The 22,237-nt window shown below is 35.4% G+C and overlaps 1 long non-coding RNA gene across 2 annotated transcripts in view; it reads right to left on the minus strand.

Annotated features, from left to right (window-relative positions):
• LOC132561011 (uncharacterized) overlaps positions 1 to 21,624 on the minus strand; it is a 31,293-nt gene extending 9,669 nt beyond the window's left edge. For both annotated transcript variants that reach the window (XR_009554677.1, XR_009554678.1), the window contains exon 1: positions 21,088 to 21,624. This is a non-coding gene — a long non-coding RNA (uncharacterized LOC132561011). The remainder of the gene's footprint in view (positions 1 to 21,087) is intronic.
• Between the last annotated feature and the right edge of the window lie 613 nt (positions 21,625 to 22,237).

Genomic DNA, 22,237 nt, shown 5'->3' on the forward strand with positions numbered 1-22,237 from the left:
CATTGTTAGATAAACAGTACAAAGGCTTTTCTTGACTTGGTAAATGGTGAGAATGTGCCAACAGGCTCACACCTGTTGATGACCCACACATATCAGGACCACAATTGTGTCCATAGTTTACTGTTTCATGTGTTCCAGGAAATGTAAAACAAACCGTTTCATTTTTTCTGTTTTTTACTTAATTAATTATTTAGGTTACATGACTATATAAAATCCATTTTTCATTCTTTCTGACAAAAACGTTTTTAAAACAATCTTTGTTTCTAACTGAATATTTAATAAACGTCACTTTTGTTACAGGACTCATACCTAACAAAGAAAACTAGATCGGCTTTCCTGAGGCTAACTTACTACACTGTATAACTGTATCCCTTACTGAAGTCACACAACTATGTTTGGTATAAAGTTCTTCTAACATAAACAGAAATCTGAAAACAGATATATTTCCAAACAAAATCATCAATATCTAAATTAAATTAAAGAAATAACCTTTTTGTCTTAATCAAGTTTTATAAATTCTACTGGCAAGATGGACTCCTAAAATGTTTTAAACTATGCAGGTATAAATGATGTGTATTATTTGAAACAATCAAACTTAAATAATATTAACTATATTGGTCAATGCAAGACTAATGAAGCCATCTTTGAATCCACAGACTACCCCAGTATATAACTTTTTCTCAGGAAGCCAAAGGCCAGAGTGACTGTCTGATGACTTAACAGAGAGTAAATACTTAAACGAAGAATTAAGAAAGTCACCTTGAAAAAGAGAAAGTTATAACCAAAGGTGGCTATGCCTATTAGACCCCAAAATATTCATCTTGATTCTTGATATTGAAAGGCTACATATCATTACTGTATATCTCATGGTTCTCTAGACAAGTTTTTTTACATTGTTTGATCATTAACCATAAAGGAAGGTCAAGGTTAATTTTTTTAACAAATCTGACCTATCAATAACATTGCCAATTATCATGATTGTAATTATTTCAGCCTTTCCACACATTTGATTTAAGGACAGCAATCAAAAAAGGGTTCATTCAAGTGAACGAAAAATCTATGCAAAATAGCATGTCAACTGACAATGAAGAAAGACCTCATAATATTGTGAGAAATGAAATTAAAGGAACAGCAAAGAAGTATAAAAAGAAAGAACACAACAAATCAAATTAAATCAAAGCAGCTGAATTCTTCAGCTACAAAAACACTCTGTATGTACATAATACACAACAATAAAATGTTAAAATGTTCTGAAGCTGTTTGTGTTGTGCTTTGAAAGTTAAAAACCAGTCCCACTATTACAAATGGGAAAATGTATCAATACACATCAAGTACATATATGAGACATGTAGGTAAATATACATCTGATAGGCAGATTTTACACCTGTAGCCATCCATAAGCAAATGTACACCACAATGGACATGTTTGTGCAAACTGCAGTCAATCGGTATTGCCGATTTAAAAAGTTTCTATACAGATCATCATTTTTGTCAAGTCTGAATAAAGGGACCCCTGTGTTCCTAGTGCAAAACTTGGTGTTAGTTTCCCACCTAGAAGTTAATTCAGTCCAACTGTTGTATGATTATCCCTACAGGAGGCTACCCTTGCTGATGCATTTCACTTGGAAACACTTACAAGCTGTTTGTAAACCACTAGCTACAGTTGTGCAGGCTGTGGTTACAAACACATTAACATTTTTTACTTGACTTTAGCTATGAAATAGCAATGGGGAGTTTTCCTGCTTTATGGTCTTCCCACAAATCCATTGTCCTTTGGTCTACAAAACTACATTGGCTCTCTTATCTGCTCCATCAGCTCTTGGTAGGGGTCAAAGAGCCTTAGACCAAGGGAAAATGTAGTCCTACCCCAGGTCATGTGGGGTCACTGACCCCATAATCTAGACTACTTTTGACCTTGTCACAGTGACATATATACACCCTCACTCTCACCTCTAATAGACATTCCAGTTATCATACTCTTTCTTTTTTAAGATTATTCTACACCAGCACCCATGTACTTCTACTGGTACATCAGAGAAACATACTGTTGTAACACATCAGCCGTGACCATTTCTTACCTTAAATACAAAAGGACGACCAGTTTTTTCATTTCATTATGTTAGCTACATAGAATTTGAACAGTAGCACGATTTTCAATTTTCAATTCAATTCTCTTTATTAGCACAATAACAATTAAATGTGTTTCTTTACATTTTTGCTTTCAACATCATGCAAAATTTTGCACATACACACACACACAACCACTCACTCGTGCACACACACACTTTCCTTGGCCTAGTCCATTGTAGTGCAGAAATGACAAGCTTTTAAGCTTCAATTAGATCCAATGGGAAACCTTGAGGACAAAGCATGACATGTCAAACTTAAAATCAAGGTCAGACAACGATCACCTCAATCTACCTTAAATATTACAATCAATACTTTAAGCACAAAAGAAACTGTTAGAGAACCATCTCGTCCATCAGAGATATTGAAGTGATCCCTTTTGAAATGAAGCTGATAACAAGAGGATTATGCTTTTAAAGATATTTGACTTCTAGATTTGTTTTTTCACTTAATACATAACGCTGCAAAAGAAAGACAAAATTCTGTGTAGATCTCAATGCAAAGCTCATTATATTATCAATCTCATTTTAAGTCATCCAGTAATTCCATTTTTCATTTACTTCATAAATATAGCACAAGGACACAGATTGAATCGAGGATATGAAATCATGTCATCACTTCATTTGATACAATAATCAATTGAGCTATAATCATATCCACAAATCACACCAAATTAAGGAAGAAACACTCTTCCATCCCAACATCTCACAACATGTCATCAAGAGTGAAAAAAAAAAGAAGAAAAAAACACCTGAGATGCCACAGACAAGGCTTCTACAAACAAAGGGTCACAACTCTGTATATTAAGTGCCAACTCAAGAATGAAATAACATACAACTACTTGCAAGTGAAAACAAGATGTAGTACACATTTTGCCTTCGACATAGAAAAGAGTGTATGCCTTGAATATAGTCCCTCCACTAGGAAGTACCAAGCATTGATGGAGGACTGTTTAACCGTAAAAGTGTCAGTCCAATTCTTAATACAACTCAAAATTGTAGTGACAAGAAAAGGATTTATATTATCCTTTCTGTTTTAGTACAAATACATAGTTCTTTCTTTTTCTAAAAAGTTATCTAAATCTGTCTTGTTTTTGATGATAAAAATCCTAGCATTCATTTTTTAGTCTAACCTTGGGTGTCCTGCCCTGACCCTGTCCTAATCCAGTCTAGTAACCCTGGTTTACCTTTATGCTACATATGACCTGTGACATTGTAAGTATATACATCCAATTAGGAACAAGTTTCAAAAAGACAAAACAAACCTTCCAAAATCACCTCCCTATAGCACATAAATCACACTTTTATCAGAGAATTATCTTTCAATATTCAAGACAAACAATGAAACGGATAGAATGTGCAAGATATCATCGTCACAATAACCCATTGTACTTAAAGGGTGTTATTCAACAATACATTTCAGATGTCAGGTCAATTTGATGATGAGTGTATTTTTGTCCCCAATCTATTACTACATAATTACTGCTGTTATGCCTACAAAGCTCTGCCCACCATGAACTCAACATTATTCTACAGAATCTAATACCCCTCCTGGCGATCATTCCTTGAAGTCTTCTCGTACCAATTCAGCATTCTATACTTGTATGACAATCCTGGACAACAATAAATCCGAAATGTCAACTGATTTACATCCTATTAAAATTCCTTACTTGTTTTTTGGAAGGAAAATTAGACACTCAGCTTCCAGGCCGATGATAGAGACGAGGTGTGGGGCGATGTTTGATAAAGAGAAAAAAGAGAAATAGACAATTGCATCAATTACTATCATCGCCTTTCCTAGTGACACCCTAATAGTAGAGTGTAATGACAACAGAGGCTACTTTAAAACACTCTTACCAACATGAAAGGAAAGATAGTACAGATGACCTGCAATCAAATATAGCAGTACACAAAATTAAATAATCCAAAGCAGATATATGATAGTAAGATTGATAGTAACTTTGTGCAACTGAAAGCTTTAACTTAAGGGCTGTTGTCTGTGTTTACACAACCAGCCACTGTACCATTACACAGTTATATGTCCGGTTTGCTGGGTCATTTCCCGTTCTACATAACATTATATCCCCTAATACCAATCTAGTATCCTGCCTGTTTCCGCAATTCCAGGATGTGCCTATCATTTGAGGTACAATTGTACTTATGTAATAAGCTTTAAGAGCTGTGGTGAGAAAAACAATATGGTACAATTGAGGAAGTGACAATGCGTTTCATGTCAAAAACAACTTAATAGCAGAAATATCCATCTTTCCAGCATTCTACCACAGTAAAACTGCTTTACAACAGGATCCAAAATTATTTTTCCCCATGTTAATTTTCAAGATTTTTCATCAATTGGAAAAAAACCCTCAAAAATCAAAGAATTTCAGGACAACTGACAATAAATACTACTTTAATGTGCAGGTTTCCTCTTTCCAGTTAAAAATTCTTATTAATACATTAGACTACAGCAGCATGTAGACATGTAGGTAGATCTGTTGTGTCTGGTGGTTGTGAAGCCTAATGACCTATTAGTTCAGTTTGTACTGCCAGTTAACCAGGACTAGTACAGGGGATGGGGACCTACCCTTCCCAATCCTTTCACACACTGTTATGTATGCACTAATTTTACTTAACAAGTATTTAATTGCCATAAGATCAAATGGGTCAGGTCAGGGTGATCTCCCTTGACCATTCTATCACATCTGGGGGCCCCCTATAGAGGTCAAGGAGGTCATACTAAGGCTAAAGATATTAGGTGTTTCTTTAATAACCATATCTAGTTATCTATATCTAGACAACAATCAAGAAGTTGTTTGGGATCAGTCTTTATCTGATTAGAGGTTATATGGAAAGTTATTCTGAAACAGCTTGTTATAACAGACTGACCACTGTTCCTATGTCTTCACAGTCATCAATCATATGCTGAATGTGATCAGTGTGTCCTCCATAGATTCATCACTTTCCATCTTTACAAATGTTGATATTGCAATGCCTTAATGTTCCATGAAAATTAAAGTCAATTTGCTTTTAGAAATCATGGAAAGAAGGGGGCAGTAGCTCCTAAGCATTTGCATCAATTTTACATGATAAATTGATCAGATTTCCTTTCAAAAATACATGAACATTTTCATTGAAGACACCAAAAAATGCTCAAAATATATGTTGAAATCTCCTTATCAGTTTAACAGAAAATGTTTAAGTTAATAGGAGCCCCATAAGGCCTGTATCACTCATCTGCCTTTGTTTTTTATCCAAACTAAAAGAGAAAGATTTCCAATGGTTTGTATTTATTTCTCCCAGTTGCCCCACCTCTATGCCCTCAGGAGGTCAGTGAAACAATTTACACAAATCTCCTTCACCCAAAATGCTTCAGAACCAAATAGGGATAGAATCCCATCATTACTACAGAGGAAGGATCTGAAAAAATTGGGGCTTCATTTCCCATATTGGGCCCTGCCCCTCCAATCTTGAGGCAGAGACCCACTGTGTATACAAAACTGACTCTCCTTCATCCAAGGATGCTTAAGACCAAATTGGGACAGAATCCACACATTCCTACAACACCCCGCTTCTCAGGCCCAAGGATTTAGGGGTTAGGTTGGTGTTGGGGTTCAGATACACCATTTATACAAAATTGAGTGGTCTTGCTCAAAGGGTGCTTTTCACCAAATTTGGTCAAAATGCACTCAGTTGTTAGTAACTATTAGTGTCTTACAGAAATTGTTAATTGGTGACAGGTGCCATTGTATGGCCTATGCTCACATCAATCCTTTGCTAAAAGTCGGAAATTTCAAACAGGCCGAAGTAGACCATGGATTATTGTGTAAATTATAAATGTAGATATCCTATTTACAAAATGTCGCTAGATATCAATTTTTGATCTACTGCAATAACGGGTCATGTTTGCTTAACAGGTAACGTGAAAGTGGACAAACTTTTCCTGTATAGGTAAGTTTATAGTTAATTGTTGTGTGTGCGTCAGTCATGGTGGTCATGTTGTTCTTGTCTAGTCAGGTGATCGTGTCCTATCCCGGTCAGGTCAGTCTGAGATCTCTTTATACCAATTGGTTGGTAGCCGTCATGCCACCTCACCATAACGGAAATGTCAATACTTTCAGTCTGTGTAATAACATTTGTTAGTCTTTTCTTGAAGAACAGATTCAAAATCTGTAGCAAAATTACTTGTAAAAGAATTTTCATAAAATGTAAAAGATAATATCAACGGACGTCTTTCTAACAAAATAATTTCCTTACCAAAAGATCAATAAATGAAAATGACCTGACAAAATCAACAAACAAAATGCCTTGATAGTCAATATTTTTTCTGGCTGTCTGTGAAGTCCTATCTTAGAATTGGATCAAACTTTGTCTCAAGAACTTGGCATGTAGCTCAACATATACATATGTGAGTAAACTTTGTGAGAGTTGTTCATTCATATCATAGGTGTTAAAACAGCTCAGGTATATACATTTGACAGATTATATAGGAATGCCATGTGTTATATATACAGTACCTGTCTCAATATATTTAACATGTCCCACATTCACTACCACTACTACAGTCACGTTTCTAACGACACATGACCTATACAGTAATCTTTGTCTAAATCTTCACTTACAAAGTTTGCTCAGATGAATCATAAAATATTTTAAAATCTATAAACAACATTTACACAGGCAGATATTTTAAACAAATAGACTTTTCAAAACATTTCAATATTACTGTTGGCTTAGGACTAAAGATATTTGACTCGCTTCATTCCATCACGCTTCAGTCAAACCATACACCCAATAGCAGTAAAATACACACTAACTTCAAGCTATTCTTACATACATTAATCAGTGGTTTTAATATTTCATTTTTGAAACTTTATCAGTACAGGATTTTACTTTAACAAACAAAAGATGGATATGGACCAGGATATGAAACCAGCAATTCTAAGCAAATCAAGCAGCTTATCATCTGGCCCAACAATATGATGAGGATCTATCTGAATTTTCATGGCTATACCCCTGAACTGAACCTGTAGTATCACTGATTCATGTGCTTACAAAATATCAATATTGAGTACTGTGTCATTAAGAAGTTGAACTTTTTTTCTTCTATCAGACATATTCTAGTCATGCCGCAATAGGAAGGAGAAATAAAAGACACCACATTGTTTGAACTAGCGACCCTTCAGTCTCTAGCCAGACACTGTACCGCTTGGCTAAAAGGTAATTCCCACTAGCCACGGCAAGCGAGGCGACCTGAACTCTCAACTTCTTCACAACTCCTTTCTTCATAAAGTGTTCAGGCCCAACGACAACAACAATCCATGTTTGATATCTCCAAGAAAGCATCTCAATCTCCTATAGCTTTTAGCATTGGAGTGGTCAACAGCACTAATACATTAAAAAGTAAAATCATCTTTTGTTCCACCATCCACTAATAATACAGGCAGTTGAGCAACGTCCACCATTAATGTTCAGCTGATCACCATTCATTTAGTATTAATTTGATACTGTCTGGATCTCAACACAGACACACTATAATTCATTAATAATGAAAAAACATTCAACAAGATTATTGTCCAGTTTAATAAATGCATGCAGTATTACTGTCATTTATAACTTTCTCCATTATACATTCTGTATTCTTTCCTGAGGCTTCTGTAAATGACAAATAGAAATGAAAAGGACATCTCGACTGACACATTAATAAAATTTTGAGCACAAAATAAATGTTGTCGTACTGTATCAAACAGAACTTGGAGATCAGTCTATGGCACTGTTATCAATTAGCCCCAAAAATCTATCACAAATAAGCAATTGAAATTGAACAAAGCTAAAGTGAGCACTTGAGGTTATTGTACTAAAACTACAGGATCCTTTTCTCCACGATACCTGAACAAAACTTTTTAAGAAATATGATGAATACAACAAAAGTTCTCAAGACCTGTACCAAAGGAACAATGGAACAGATATTCAAACCCACTAATGCTACTTCTCTAAAACAGCTATCTGGCCACAAAACACATTTTAACTTCTGCATAGAATAATTGCATAGCAATACAGATGAATTGTGTTGAGATTAATCGTAATAATTGGTGTGGGGGCGACAAAGTATCTAGGCATGTGAATGTGGTCAGTTTGGAAAACCAAGGATGGACACCAAGTGTGGGTACAAATGCATCATTTTTCTTACTTATCTAGACAATCACTGTGGGTGGTATATACACTTGTACCCCCAAATGTCCGCAACACATTCTGATCTAGTAATTTAGGATGCATCACAGTCCTTGGAAAGAAAATAGCCTTGAAGCAGATAACCACTGTAGTTAATGAGAGCTTGATGTAAATTTTTTATCTGATCTCATTAGCATAAAACATTAATGTCTATACTCATTGCCAAGTATACTCATAAATTGTGGTTATGACAGACATGCATAATACATTTAGAAAACAATCCTTATTACTGTATTGGTCAGCCAGGAATGTATCAAGATCCAGCAGTGCCATCAAACACTAAACATCAGCAGTAGATGATGTATTTGACACTTTCTTGGCAAAGTTGATCATAGTTTCTGAATAATTTACTAATAAAATTTGTATTTTCTGCTTCCTGTCTGGAATATGCAGAGCCACAATGAATTATTTTATATCAATTTATTATCATAAGAAGTTTAAGAGGATAAATTCCTTGTCCAATACATATAACAAGCATTACACACTGTATTCACACTTCATGTGACATAACGATATTTTCTATGTTGTTCCATATCTATTATAAACTGAATTCTGACACCTGTCTAATCTAACCATTCTTTAAATTATTTTCTAAATGGTGACAGTCAAAAATTGTCTATAAGACATGAATGCCTCCTGCTCCCATGCATAGTAGTATCATTGTTTGATGAATTTGCTGAAGTTAATTGTCGAAAGTGACCTTTGGTTTTTTAACCTTGGCCTATGACCAGTTTAAAACAATAGGGTGAAGAACTTGATGTTAATGTACTTTTGGGTAAAATGGGATAAATATCAACCAAATCTGTATATATATCTTTCCTTCCACCCCCTGGAATGATGACAGCATAAATACAATGACCTTGCAACTTAGGGGTAAGTTTTGGGAATATTTTTCCATGTGTTTCTCTATGGACAATATTCTGTCAAAAGCTTGATGTTGAACTTGTTCAGATCAGTCATGTACAAGTAACTGACCTGTCAATTATAGTACACCTATAGTATGACCTGTCAAGGGCCATAGGATAAGTGGTTGTGTACCTGCCCCCTAGGAGGTGGTGGGGGAGGGAAGACACCATCAAACGGGTGCAAAGACATCCTAGTGTCGTGACTTCACAATGAAGGCTACAGGCTTAGAATAACTAACAACGGTGTCACCATACAAATGCAGCTAGTGTGAAGAGCTAATTATATTTTATCACTACCTATTCACTTATCAGTATGTCATGATTTTCTCCATGACTTATTCATATTAACCTGCACTTGGTTGCTGTGATCTGTGTGGATCACCTTACCAATTACCTGTGGTCCTAGTACACTTGTAGGTACTGTGGCCACACAAACCTAGCAGAGTGGTATTGACATTTCTCTATTACCAGTCTCACTGACAGACAGAGGGCAAACAGTGACATGTTGCACTAGTTTCAGAAGTGAATGAAGGTTCATAATTACAGGTACACTAGAATACATGGTAGAGGAAATTGTAGGTGTACAATTTTTATGTTGTATGTGTTCCATTTCATTGTAGGCATTCACTAGCCTGTTTGAGTAAGGAACAAAAGAGATCATTTGTGCTGCTTTAGATCACACTGGTATAGCAGGTTGATTACAGGTGTGACATCCTGTACCGATATGACACATGATTTGTCCAGCACAGAATACCATTCCAAATATAAGACATGATAATTCATTTCAAATATACCATTTAAAACCGACAACTGAAGAGAACAAGCAATCTTTTATTGTATTTCAAACAAAAATATTCCTGAAATCTACTATATTTCAATATCAGTGTGACTTTATCATGTAGACAATATGCAGGATAATCTATGGATTCTTCTTGAATCTGTGACTAAAATTTCTAGATAGCCTACAGTCTTTCTTAAATTACTAGCCTACAGTCTTTCTTACACTACTAGTATCAATCAATTTTCCCACAATATATAAAACAAAGTGTTAATGTTGAAATGAAACAAAGTTAACAAACTGAAACATCACTATCTTATATATGGTTCATAAAGTACATCTGGAGACACACAATGTCCATATATGGCAATATCAGATCAGTTTAGGAAGTAAACACCCAGTATACAACAATGTATATCAATGTGTTACAATTAGTACAACTGTTGACTGACAAGTGCCTTTCTCTCAATAACACCTCATCTCCTCATGTAAAGGTAGATCTGATAGAACAGGAGTATTCAGCTAATGACAGTCCACACTAAAAGTGAAATTATACGCCATGAAGGCAGTGTAAGTACCCAAGAAGTGTAGGAGATACAGCGTGGACAAACTTTGCTTTGATATAGGTCAAAGATGAAAATGAAGGTCAGAGTGCCCTACTTTTGATGTAAATCTGCAACACCCCAAAATAACAGGAACACATATGAGGTATGTTTTTTTTTAAATTATCAATGAAGTACTTCAACAGACAACCCAATTCCTTCTTTAAAATATTAATGCATTGCATGTTTTTGAAAACAAAATAAATTTTTCTTGTCTGTCAAAAACATCTAAGTGAATCTAGGTACAAAATCAAAATTTCAAAGCCATAAAACAAACACTCCAATATATAAAGATTAAGAATATAAAATGGTGATTGTATTTTTTTTTAATTCCCAATCAGCAAAACCAATGCTCTACCAATATTGTTACAAATGTCAGAAATCCAGTCTGGTTGTTCTCATAACATTGTACCAACAAGCATGTATATCAAATGGAGTTTTTTAATAGCTTTGTAACTCAACCACATCAATTATAAACGTATACACATGAGTAAGCAGGTTATTGTCATATATATGCTTTACATCTATCCCACAGCATGCCATATCATCCAGGAGGTCAACAGCAGCTCATCCTAAACCCAAGGCCCTAATGATGAATGAAGACACACTGCCTTAATCATACAAAGATAGCATATTTTCTCTCAATGTTGGGGACAATTACTCTGACATGTTCAATGATAAGTGATATTTGTTTATTTTGCTAAAGGCTGATGTTCGACATCACATCCTCCAATGTGTGTTTGATAGTGGGAGGGCAGTCGAGGTTAACCACCGAACCTCAAGGTCACCAATGTAATGCTAGACAACGGCTATAAACATAATACTCCTCTTTTAAAGTCCAGGGACCCCAAACAGAAACCTGAATCGGACTAAGAGGCATGTGAAGTTCAAGGATAAGCAACCAATAACACACCAGAGTAAACGACCTTCATATAGGAGGTGAATGGTATTGGTAGACAGACATTCACTCCCCCTTTGTAAGGATGTAAACATTGGACAAAAACATAAGCTACTGAGGCCTACAAAATATCAATATGTCAATATTCCATACAAACTTTCACCAGTATTTGAATGATCAGAGATCAATTATCATGAACAATTGTATTTTTTCTTTCCAAATTTCAAGCATAAAACAAAATGCCTACACAATGTTAAGTAGCACTCAATAATTATCAGGAATGATTATGAAGTTGTTGAAGAGCAAATAATCAAATAATTCCCTATACACCCAACTGTCAACACTATCTATTGCCAATTCTAGACTGGTTCCCCACATCCCCAGTTTGCCATGTTCTGTACAAGGCGTTTTACAGTGAAACAACAAGAGATGCATTTAATTTGATAATGTTTTGATGACGAAAGTTAATCATCATGCATTTATGGTTCTTTCACCAAAACTACCTCTTGTAATGTTTTGACTTATAAGAGAGTTATTACTGTAATGTCTTGCAGTGGAACAAGGGTCAAAGCCATATTCTCTATAAGCCACTCAAAACCTGAACTAGGTATCAGGATGGTTATTGTCACAAAAACATCTAATTACAGTTGTTCTATAGTCATACCATCAACACAAGACATCCACTGATAATTTGGCAGGGGAATGGTGACAAAATGCCTTTATAATATATCTTCAAATTTTCTAGGATAAGTGAATATATATATTAACATGATGATGATCTACAGTAGTATTATTTTTGAAGGTTTTATTTATTGTTCTGTATAAAAAGCAACAAAACACTTATGCCAATGACCAGATGGGAGATTGGCACTAAACTTGTGAAGTGTTAATAGTACCTCTATAATACTACACAAGCTTTCTGAACGGCTGTTTCACCTCTAGCCAGGTAGTTCAAGATAACTGGTGGTACACAGAAGGAGAGCAATGTAATGTATAAAATATATAGGGCTTCAGCTTCTATTCACTTTATAGGTATAGCACGTGTATACATAAACACATGGTCAGTTTCTGCTCCAACTAGGTCACAAAAATGTAAATATAGAACTCTAACAACTAGGACCCTGTGTAGAAATGATATTTTGGAACTGTTTGGTTTACACAATATCTACTGGCAAGCCTATTTGTGCACAAGGTTTGCTAAACAGCAAGGCATGATAACAACACATGAATGCACAACTTTCTAATACTTATGATACACAAGCTATAGGAAAGGTATCATGATGCATCAATTCACCTGTTCAGATTATTGGTGATTTCATCTGTTGTGGATGTTACTTTGCCTGTATCCAAGTGACATCAGGGTTTTTTTTATGGCTTTTTGGGGCTGATAATGAAATTATTTCATATTGAAGTCAAATGCCTAAAAGTTGCAATTTACTTTTGAAAGTTTTCTTCTCATTACAACAATTTTTAACTCAAAATGAAGCCAAAATGCCCCATCCCAAACCAGTGAAACCTGCCCCCACTTCTCCCAATGACATACAACAAAAAGAACAAGCCATTTGATTAACATGACACACTGTCACACAACAGGAAATCTAACTAAACAACAAAAGTGACATGACATCAGTCCTAAACAAACAGAGTAAAATTATACTATCATCATTTTCAAATTGTTCATTGCAGTTGGACTGCCTTTTGTCAACCAGAATACTTTTCACCCTGGCTGTATGTTTATAGACCTTGAGGAAGATTTCCTCAGAACTGGAGGTATCTGTAGACATTTCACCCTGGCTGTATGTTTATAGACCTTGAGGAAGATTTCCCCAAAACTGGAGATATCTGTATCTGTAGACATTTCACCCTGGCTGTATGTTTATAGACCTTGAGGAAGATTTTCTGAGAACTGGAGGTATCTGTAGACATTTCACCCTGGCTGTATGTTTATAGGCCTTGAGGAAGATTTCCCCAAAACTGGAGATATCTGTAGACATTTTACCCTGGCTGTATGTTTATAGACCTTGAGGAAGATTTCCTGAGAACTGGAGATATCTGTAGACATTTCACCCTGGCTGTATGTTTATAGACCTTGAGGAAGATTTCCTCAGAACTGGAGATATCTGTAGACATTTCACCCTGGCTGTATGTTTATAGACCTTGAGGAAGATTTCCTCAGAACTGGAGGTATCTGTAGACATTTCACCCTGGCTGTATGTTTATAGACCTTGAGGAAGATTTCCTCAGAACTGGAGGTATCTGTAGGCATTTCACCCTGGCGGTACATATAAAGACCTTGAGGAAGATTTCCCCAGAACTGGAGGTATCTGTAGACTTGAACAGCTTTTGTTTCTATTGACTTTATTCTGATGCAACAAGTCTAGAGTACGTAAAGGTCAAGCTTGTCCACATGATATAAACTTGTGATGAAATACAAAGGCATTATTACACTATAGACACCCAGTCTGTAGCTGATAACTGCAAAGTTACACATGCCAACACTGTAATGAGGTCTTTTTATGCATGTATCAACTTAAATAATAATTAAAGCTATCTACATTAGTCTAGTAGTATAATTAGTCATTCTTCCCACAATGGCCTTATAAACGACTACACACTTAAATTTCTATAGTGTAGTTATTTACAGACTTGGTACTTTAATTATCTACCTGCACAGTTGTTAATATACATGTTACAAATAATACTAACATTTCAAAATGAATCCAATAAATATACAAATTTGGCACATTTACACTAGATAAGGTAAGGATGACCGACTGGGCAGTAGTCTAGATAATGAAGACCAAGGCGAAGTACAGGTTGACGTGACCATTACTTATCTGGCTCCTGTCCACCTGACACTTGACCAACCATCACAGTGACTTCTAAATGTGTAGTGGTCATTTTGGCCTTGCATTGCCGAACCTAAACCATACGGCAGTAGTACTAGTATGTTCGTACATTAATTGGTAAAGACTATAATAAGCCACACAAACACAACAATTCAAAGAACTGCAGATAATTAGGGTCAAGGTTGGTGGTCTGAAGCCAAAAGATGAAAAGGGGACAAAATGACCTGGTAGCATTGATCAGCATATCTGAAATTTTTGTTGGTAAGATGCACTCTTAACAAAGATAAGAGGTACAGAACAATTGCCAAAAGATATAACCAGGGCGTAAATCAGTCAGTTGACCAAGGACAAACAAGGCAACATTGGTTAGTGGACTGAGGACACCAGGATATAAATTTGTCAGTTGTTCAAAGACAAACAGGGCAAACATTGGTTAGTTGACTGAGGACACCAGGATATAAATTTGTCAGTTGTTCAAGGACAAACAAAGCAACATTGGTTAGTTGACTGAGGACACCAGGATATAAATTTGTCAGTTGTTCAAGGACAAACAAAGCAACATTGGTTAGTTGACTGAGGACACCAGTTGACTGAGGACACCAGGATATAAATTTGTCAGTTGTTCAAAGACAAACAGGGCAAACATTGGTTAGTTGACTGAGGACACCAGGATATAAATTTGTCAGTTGTTCAAGGACAAACAGATTCAAATTGGTTAGTTGTCTGAGGAAACTAAGACATAAATTGGTCAGTTGTTCAAGGACAAACAGGGCATAAATTAGTCAGTTGACTGAGGACATCAGAGCATAAATTGGTCAGTTGTTCCAGAACACAGGGCACAATTTGGTCAGTTGACTGAGGACACCTAGAGTACAGAATGATTGTCTTTAGATGATATAGTATATATATATATATATATAGAAAAAACTTGATTTGACGAGATGCGAGTAAATTATAAATAAAAATGATTTTTGACAAAAGAAGAAAGACGTCACATTTTGCACTAGCGCTTTCACTGTATCGTTACATTTTGCACTAGCGCTTTCACTGTATCGTTACATTTATCATTATATATATATAGATGAAAGGTATAAACAAAGATGACAGCTGAACTGCCTAAGTCATAAAAAAGTACTTCATTGGCACTTATACTATAATGCTGACTAAACACTAACTTTCCAAAGTCAAAGATGACCAGCACTGGTGAGATATAAGTCAAATATCTATAGAATGACACATTACACCTGCACAATGACTTTATAATCAAGACTTTGTAACTGATCTGGATCAATATATTTACACAAAGCACAGGTCAGATGTCTGGACAAACCATCAGTATGACAATGGGAAGTGACCACTGGACACTGACCAGTACAAATGAGATAGCCTAATAGCCGAAGACAGTGTTTACACCTGATTAGGTTGTGAAGAAGGAGTACAATGCTTCATGTATCACAGACTGATGATAAGCCCAGATTGTATCACTACTTCGCATTCCACACCTGAAGAATTGCAATTTGAATTCAATCAAATAAAGAGAAAGTAGAAGTACTACATTTACAATGTAAATGCCAATCCATGGTCTCAGTAAAGCATGGTATTATTAACCATTGGAGAATGTGATACGTCACCTCCAGCTAGGAAAACTTCTAATTGTTTGAGAGTACCTACATCTCAAGTCATGATAGTCTGATGCAAATTTATACACGTATAAAATTGAATATTGTTATAAGCCTGAAAACAACAACTTATTTCTGTATTGCATGAGAATGAACGATTGAAAGAGGATTTAAAATCAATACCTGAATATACTTGGGAGTTAGTTTAAAGTATAATATCATATGCACTGAAGTCTTATACCAATTGCTTGGAGTGTTTGGCCTTTCAACTATTTCTTTCCGACAGATCTACAATTTTATAATCAGGCACTTTCAACATATGCCATTATAATTAAAATGATGGTTGCTTTTCTGAACAATGACAGGTTCAAATAAAAGCTGAACAGGACATCCGGAAAATGAACTTCATCCCTCTACGTCGATTCTCAGTTTCTGAACAATACTACAATAATAAGAACCATAGAGATTCTGTAATATTACTGTTATTTATTGATGGGATTTGTTTTGCATGACTGAATGGTGACAATCTTTGCAAATGAAATGTTTGGTTCACAAAATTATTGCCATGGGCAGGTTTGTCATTGAGGTGTTTTTCACTAATATATATCTTACAAGGAATTCTATATGAACGTTGCTTTTAAAATATTTAAGTGGAAATTGCTGTTTCTTTTGCAGATAACATGTTTGTGTCAAGGTAGTGTCAGTGCTTAGCTTTAATTACATTACATCAGATTTCAAACAGTCCCCAGGGTACCTAACTTTTTCTCTACTTCTTGATTTATTTCAAGAACATCATATACATTGATCACATGACATCATCTATGGACTTTTCACATTTAAATAACTCAATTTTGTAAATGTTTCAGTAAATACACAGAAATAGGTAATTTTGGTACAAGCGACATGTACTACTTAGGAATGCCTGGAATCTTATACACACCCACTGGGCAGTAATATGTGTAAATACTAACAACACCAGTGTGATCTGAGGTCAACTAGAGATCAACGATATTGTTATAGTAGGCAAATCAACAAACATTTTATTGTACAAAACCTGATACAATCTCTTTTTAATTCAAGTTTTTTTTAAAAACACTTCATCATATTCTAAATCTGTAAGAGAGAATTGAAATCTGTAAGAGCTATCGTAATCTAGCTAGAATCAGCCGATAACTTAACTGTCTTTTTTAACTTTATATCCTGCTCCTACCAGAATGTGTAATTAAGACATGGGTAAAACTTTGCCACACAACTTTTTACTTTTTTACAAATAGAATGAAAATACAAGTTGGGTTAAGAAGGGTATCACAGAAAACCTACTCATATATATTTTTTAGTGTGCTTTCTAATTGAAATCTACTTAATTTACATATTCAAAGTCATATGTCACTATTAATGAGGACTTTGAGAAAATAATCATCTTAAATGCAAATTGTCTATCAAATAAGGTCTCCAAATAGCTTACAATATATAAATGGATGGAACAATTCCTATGTTTAGACAACTCTAACACAGAAGAAGTCTTTACTGTTACAACACATAGAAAACACCTTATATAAGAGTAATTGCTAATAACATCTACATCTACATCAAACACCTTTACAACTATAAGATGTTGGGTGGATGTGATGAGATATATACCGAGAATACAAGCAAACAATTGCCACTTAAATTCTTAACAAGACAAAAATATTGTGGGATCATCTATAATGGTTAAAAACTAGATATTTGAACACTTAAATAAAACAAGATAATTTCAAGTGAGCTATGTTTCAGTGGTTCAATAAATAGGGAAACAACTTTCAAATAAAGGTTACAGTGACCTAGTTTTTATACAAAACAATCCTTCGTACAATTACAAATTTCCTTGCCAAATATGGTATTACTATCTTTGAATACAGGTTGTTTGAATACAGGTTATATTGCTAAGTATCAAAAGATTGATGACAAGAGTAATTTTCTGAAGTCAAATGCTAGTAACAGACTTTGCTAGAACATAATGCAATACCCAAGCAGATCCACAGGACAGATGGATTTCATGATGTCAGTCTGCAGCATCTCTCTACATGCTTGATTTTACATGCTACTGACCTACTATACATCAGTGAATTAACAGTAAGTCTTACTACATAGTATAGAAGGATAAATCTGGACTATATACCAAGCTTACAAGACAAGCAGAAGTTAACCGAGATTATGCTAGATAACATCAGGTATTCCATATCAATTGGAGTGTAAACATATCCCCTGATATATCTAAATATTATCTGAACGTGAAACAAAAACATCATGTTTTGACAAGTTCATCTAACAGTGTTACAGGTTAGTGTTCCATGGCTGACCTGCCTGATAATTGACCCTAATTCCACTGCAGTCACAACAATGTTAAAACATGTCTTCTACTCCCCAATTTACTAGTCTATGTATCAACATGCTATGCCATACAGAAGATTTCTGAAGCTTTTTGAACAAGCAGGTGCTCTTTTAATGTGAAATTTGTTTCATACAAAGTAGTGACAACAAAGGACCATGTCAAGTAAAAAAGCACCAGATTAAAAAACTGTCCATTTAAACTACTTTTTATTGCCATCAGATTACTAATAATCTCTCTATTAGTTTTGTCATATATATCAATTTAGTACTAGGAGTTAACAATCCAAAAGATATGTCTACCACTTTAAAAGAAAATACTGAAGGTATTAAATGAAATTGAACGGTCAGCTGAGACCAGCTAATGCTTGTCTACATTAGGAGATCAAACAGATTAAAGGAGGCTCATACCTTTATTAGCCTCCGGTACTGGAATTAACTCTTAATACTTTCATTTTTCAGCCCATATATAAATTGTGGTCTTTATCTTTGAAAGGTGGGGGAATAGGGTGCTGCTGACCATTACTTTGGTCAACAACTGGACACAAAGTTTATTATCTTATAAATACAATGAATTAAACCAAATGTTCAGTATTGTTAATTTGTCACACCTCGGACCAGTTACGTAGAAAAATCATAAGATCTTGTTGCTGACACACTCACACAAGACATTATGTAACTGGATTTAGGCCAGACAGATTCCTATCTATCCAGATGTAACATGGAGCTCACTCTCATTGATAATGACAAGACTATTGTTTCTCTACACACGCCATCAAGATGATCTTTGTGCACCACATACCAAATTTCTGTATCCTTTCTTCATTACCATAATTCACCTAAGAAAATTCCAAAACTCCAACCTGGTTAATTTAGGATGCCAGGAAGAATTAAATTTTCTTTGTCAAATTATTGCTTTGTTTTTAATTTTTTTCTTTTATCTCTTTTCTTTGGATGGGTTTATCACCTTGTCAACACCAAGGATCATTTTGAGGTAGGGTCTCCATGCAGAAGCTGGCAGTTACCTCAATGAGCAAAATATTGGGGCCCCATCTCGTGTCATTCAGAGCAATTAGAGTACTTTGTCCAAGGACACAACCAGGACAGCAAAGACTTGAGTTATCATAACCCCTCATTTCATAAATGTAAGATAAAATACAAGCATGAAGTAGACAATAAGATGTAGTTGTACTGCCACCATTTGTCCACTAATTTTTTCACATTATAAAGGGATTACCAGATGAATGATATCACAAGAAATTGTGTCAATTGGTCCTCAATATAACAATTGATTTCTTGTTGTTCACAAATCCAAAAGCAAGTCCAAAACTGGAGCTGTATTAAGTTTAGACTTCCAGCTTTACTATGTTTATAAATTTCTGATGTTATCACCAGTTTTATAATGAAACTGGATGTTCATGTTCAAACAGCAGTTATTATGTGAATGGACACCCACTAGACAGTCACAGAGCCTACCTTCTGACAACCATGAACACTAGACAGTCACAGAGCCAGCCTTCAGACAACCATGACCACTAGACAGTCACATAACCTAACTCCAGACAACTATGACCACTAGGCAGTCACAGAGCCTCACTTCAGACAACCATGACCACTAGACAGTCACATAACCTAACTCCATACAACTATGACCACTTGGCAGTCAGAGAGCCTGCCTTCAGACATCCATGACCACTAGGCAATCACAGAGCCTACCTTCTAACAACAATGACTACTAGACAGTCACAGAGCCTACCTTCTGACAACCATGACTACTAGACAGTCACAGAGCCAGCCTTCAGACAACCATGACCACTAGACAGTCACCTAACCTAACTTCAGACAACCAGGGCCACTAGGCAGTCACAGAGCCTGCCTTCAGACAACCATGACCACTAGACAGTCACCTAACCTAACTTCAGACAACAAGGGCCACTAGGCAGTCACAGAGCCTGCCTTCAGACAACCATGACCACTAGACAGTCACCTAACCTAACTTCAGACAACAAGGGCCACTAGGCAGTCACAGTCTAATTCCATAGACCAGGATGATCAGCTGCTCATACTGAATCACTACATACTCCCTAAAACAACTGTTCCTCCATCTGGTGCCAATAAACACACCTAAGTGTGGCCCTTTACATCCACTGGGGGTCACTTTGCTCTGATGACCCAATAAGGTCTAATTGGTGCTCACAAAAAAAAAGTTGATACATTAATTGCACAGAAGTCAGATTATCATTACAAGGCTGGTTTTATATGGGAAGATGAAACAGCTGTTTAATTGCTACCAAACATCGTCACAAAACCCATCGAGTGTCTACAATCATATGCATGATTTGTCTACAAGATTGTGTTATTACAATCCCCAAAAAATAGCCCTCAAAAAACACAACTTATATGCTGCACTAATAGACATAATGGAGAAAAATTATGAGTTACATAAGTTAACATTCCTACTGACATTCTTATATAACCATATATTTCTACTATTTTAGATAGGAATCTGTTGATCAAAGGAGCATGGTGGGACAGCACATCTGTAACATGATGACACCCCCCAATATGCCCCTAACCACCAAAAATTTATGCATTTTAAATCCAACAGAAACCAAACAGCTGCTGTGTTCTGTCTTAATTTTACTTAATATTTACTAGTTTTTTAATGATAGTTTTTTTATTAAACAGAAAACTGAGAAAGGAAAAGCTCACCTGATGTTACTGATGATATTTTCTTCAGTAATTTATATCCTTCAGAATATCAATTACACAATATAATCTTGAATGTGTTAAGTAGAAGTATCCCACTCAATTATTGTTTCCTGTCCCATCTTTACATGAAGAATGGATGTAGCCTTTGGAATCTGATGTCCATTTTGGGCAGGGTCACATCTTTTCTAAATCAGAACTGCTACCTCAGTATTAAGTCCCAGTACATGGTTCTGAACCATCTGATGAAGCGGTCGAACACTTGTTGGGTAAGTTTGAACAGCAAGAGTTAATTTCTATCTTACATATCGTTCATCAGTGCTGGAATGTAGGATGTGAAGGAACAGAAATTACCATGTACTTGAAAAACTCATCCTTCATGATTATCGTCCGACACATATTTCCACAAATAATTCCACGTATCACCTTTACTGACCAACAATTTGGCCGAAATCTTTTAAATCAAGTTGTTAAAGATGGAAGAAAAAACAACTTTACAAATAATTTTCCAATCTGTGGTAAAAATATTATACCAATCCAGATCAATTGACTTTGGGACAACACTATTTATATACAGACAGGTTGCTTTTTTTCTCTCTTCTGGCGGGGAATATTTTCATAACATGTTGATAACCTCACTTGTCACAACACTAGGTTGATTCCCATGAAGGTTCACACAAGGCATCTCTGCCAGCATTCACTATTGTTTGCTTGGTCTTTTCTTTCCTTGAATCAGGTTATTTCTTCAAAATGCCCAATTAAACTTCTGGCTTTCTTCATTTCTGGAAGTTTCTGTTGATAAACCTGTAAAGGAAGAAAAGCATTATGAGAAGAAATCCTTAATTTCACTCTATAGAAAACCATCTAAGAAAGCACATGCTAAATACTTATAATTATCAAATCAAACTCATTTTCTTATCTATATGACTGACAAGGGACATCCCAAAATGAAATAATTATGGTGATCTATAACAACCCTTTTATCACTTTACAGAAAGCAATTAAGGTTTAGATTTTCAATATACATACTTAGTACACATTCCAGTGGAGGTTTTAGACCTTATATTCCTTGGATTCTTAATTTTGTTTGGATACGGTCAGTATCGTTTTAAAAATAAACACCCCATAACACTGCAAAACATTGTAGGATATA

The sequence above is a fragment of the Ylistrum balloti genome, unplaced genomic scaffold, assembly GCF_031769215.1.
Source record: "Ylistrum balloti isolate Yb309-2 unplaced genomic scaffold, AGI_CSIRO_Ybal_v1 Utg371136, whole genome shotgun sequence".
Classification (NCBI taxonomy): Eukaryota; Metazoa; Mollusca; class Bivalvia; order Pectinida; family Pectinidae; genus Ylistrum; species Ylistrum balloti.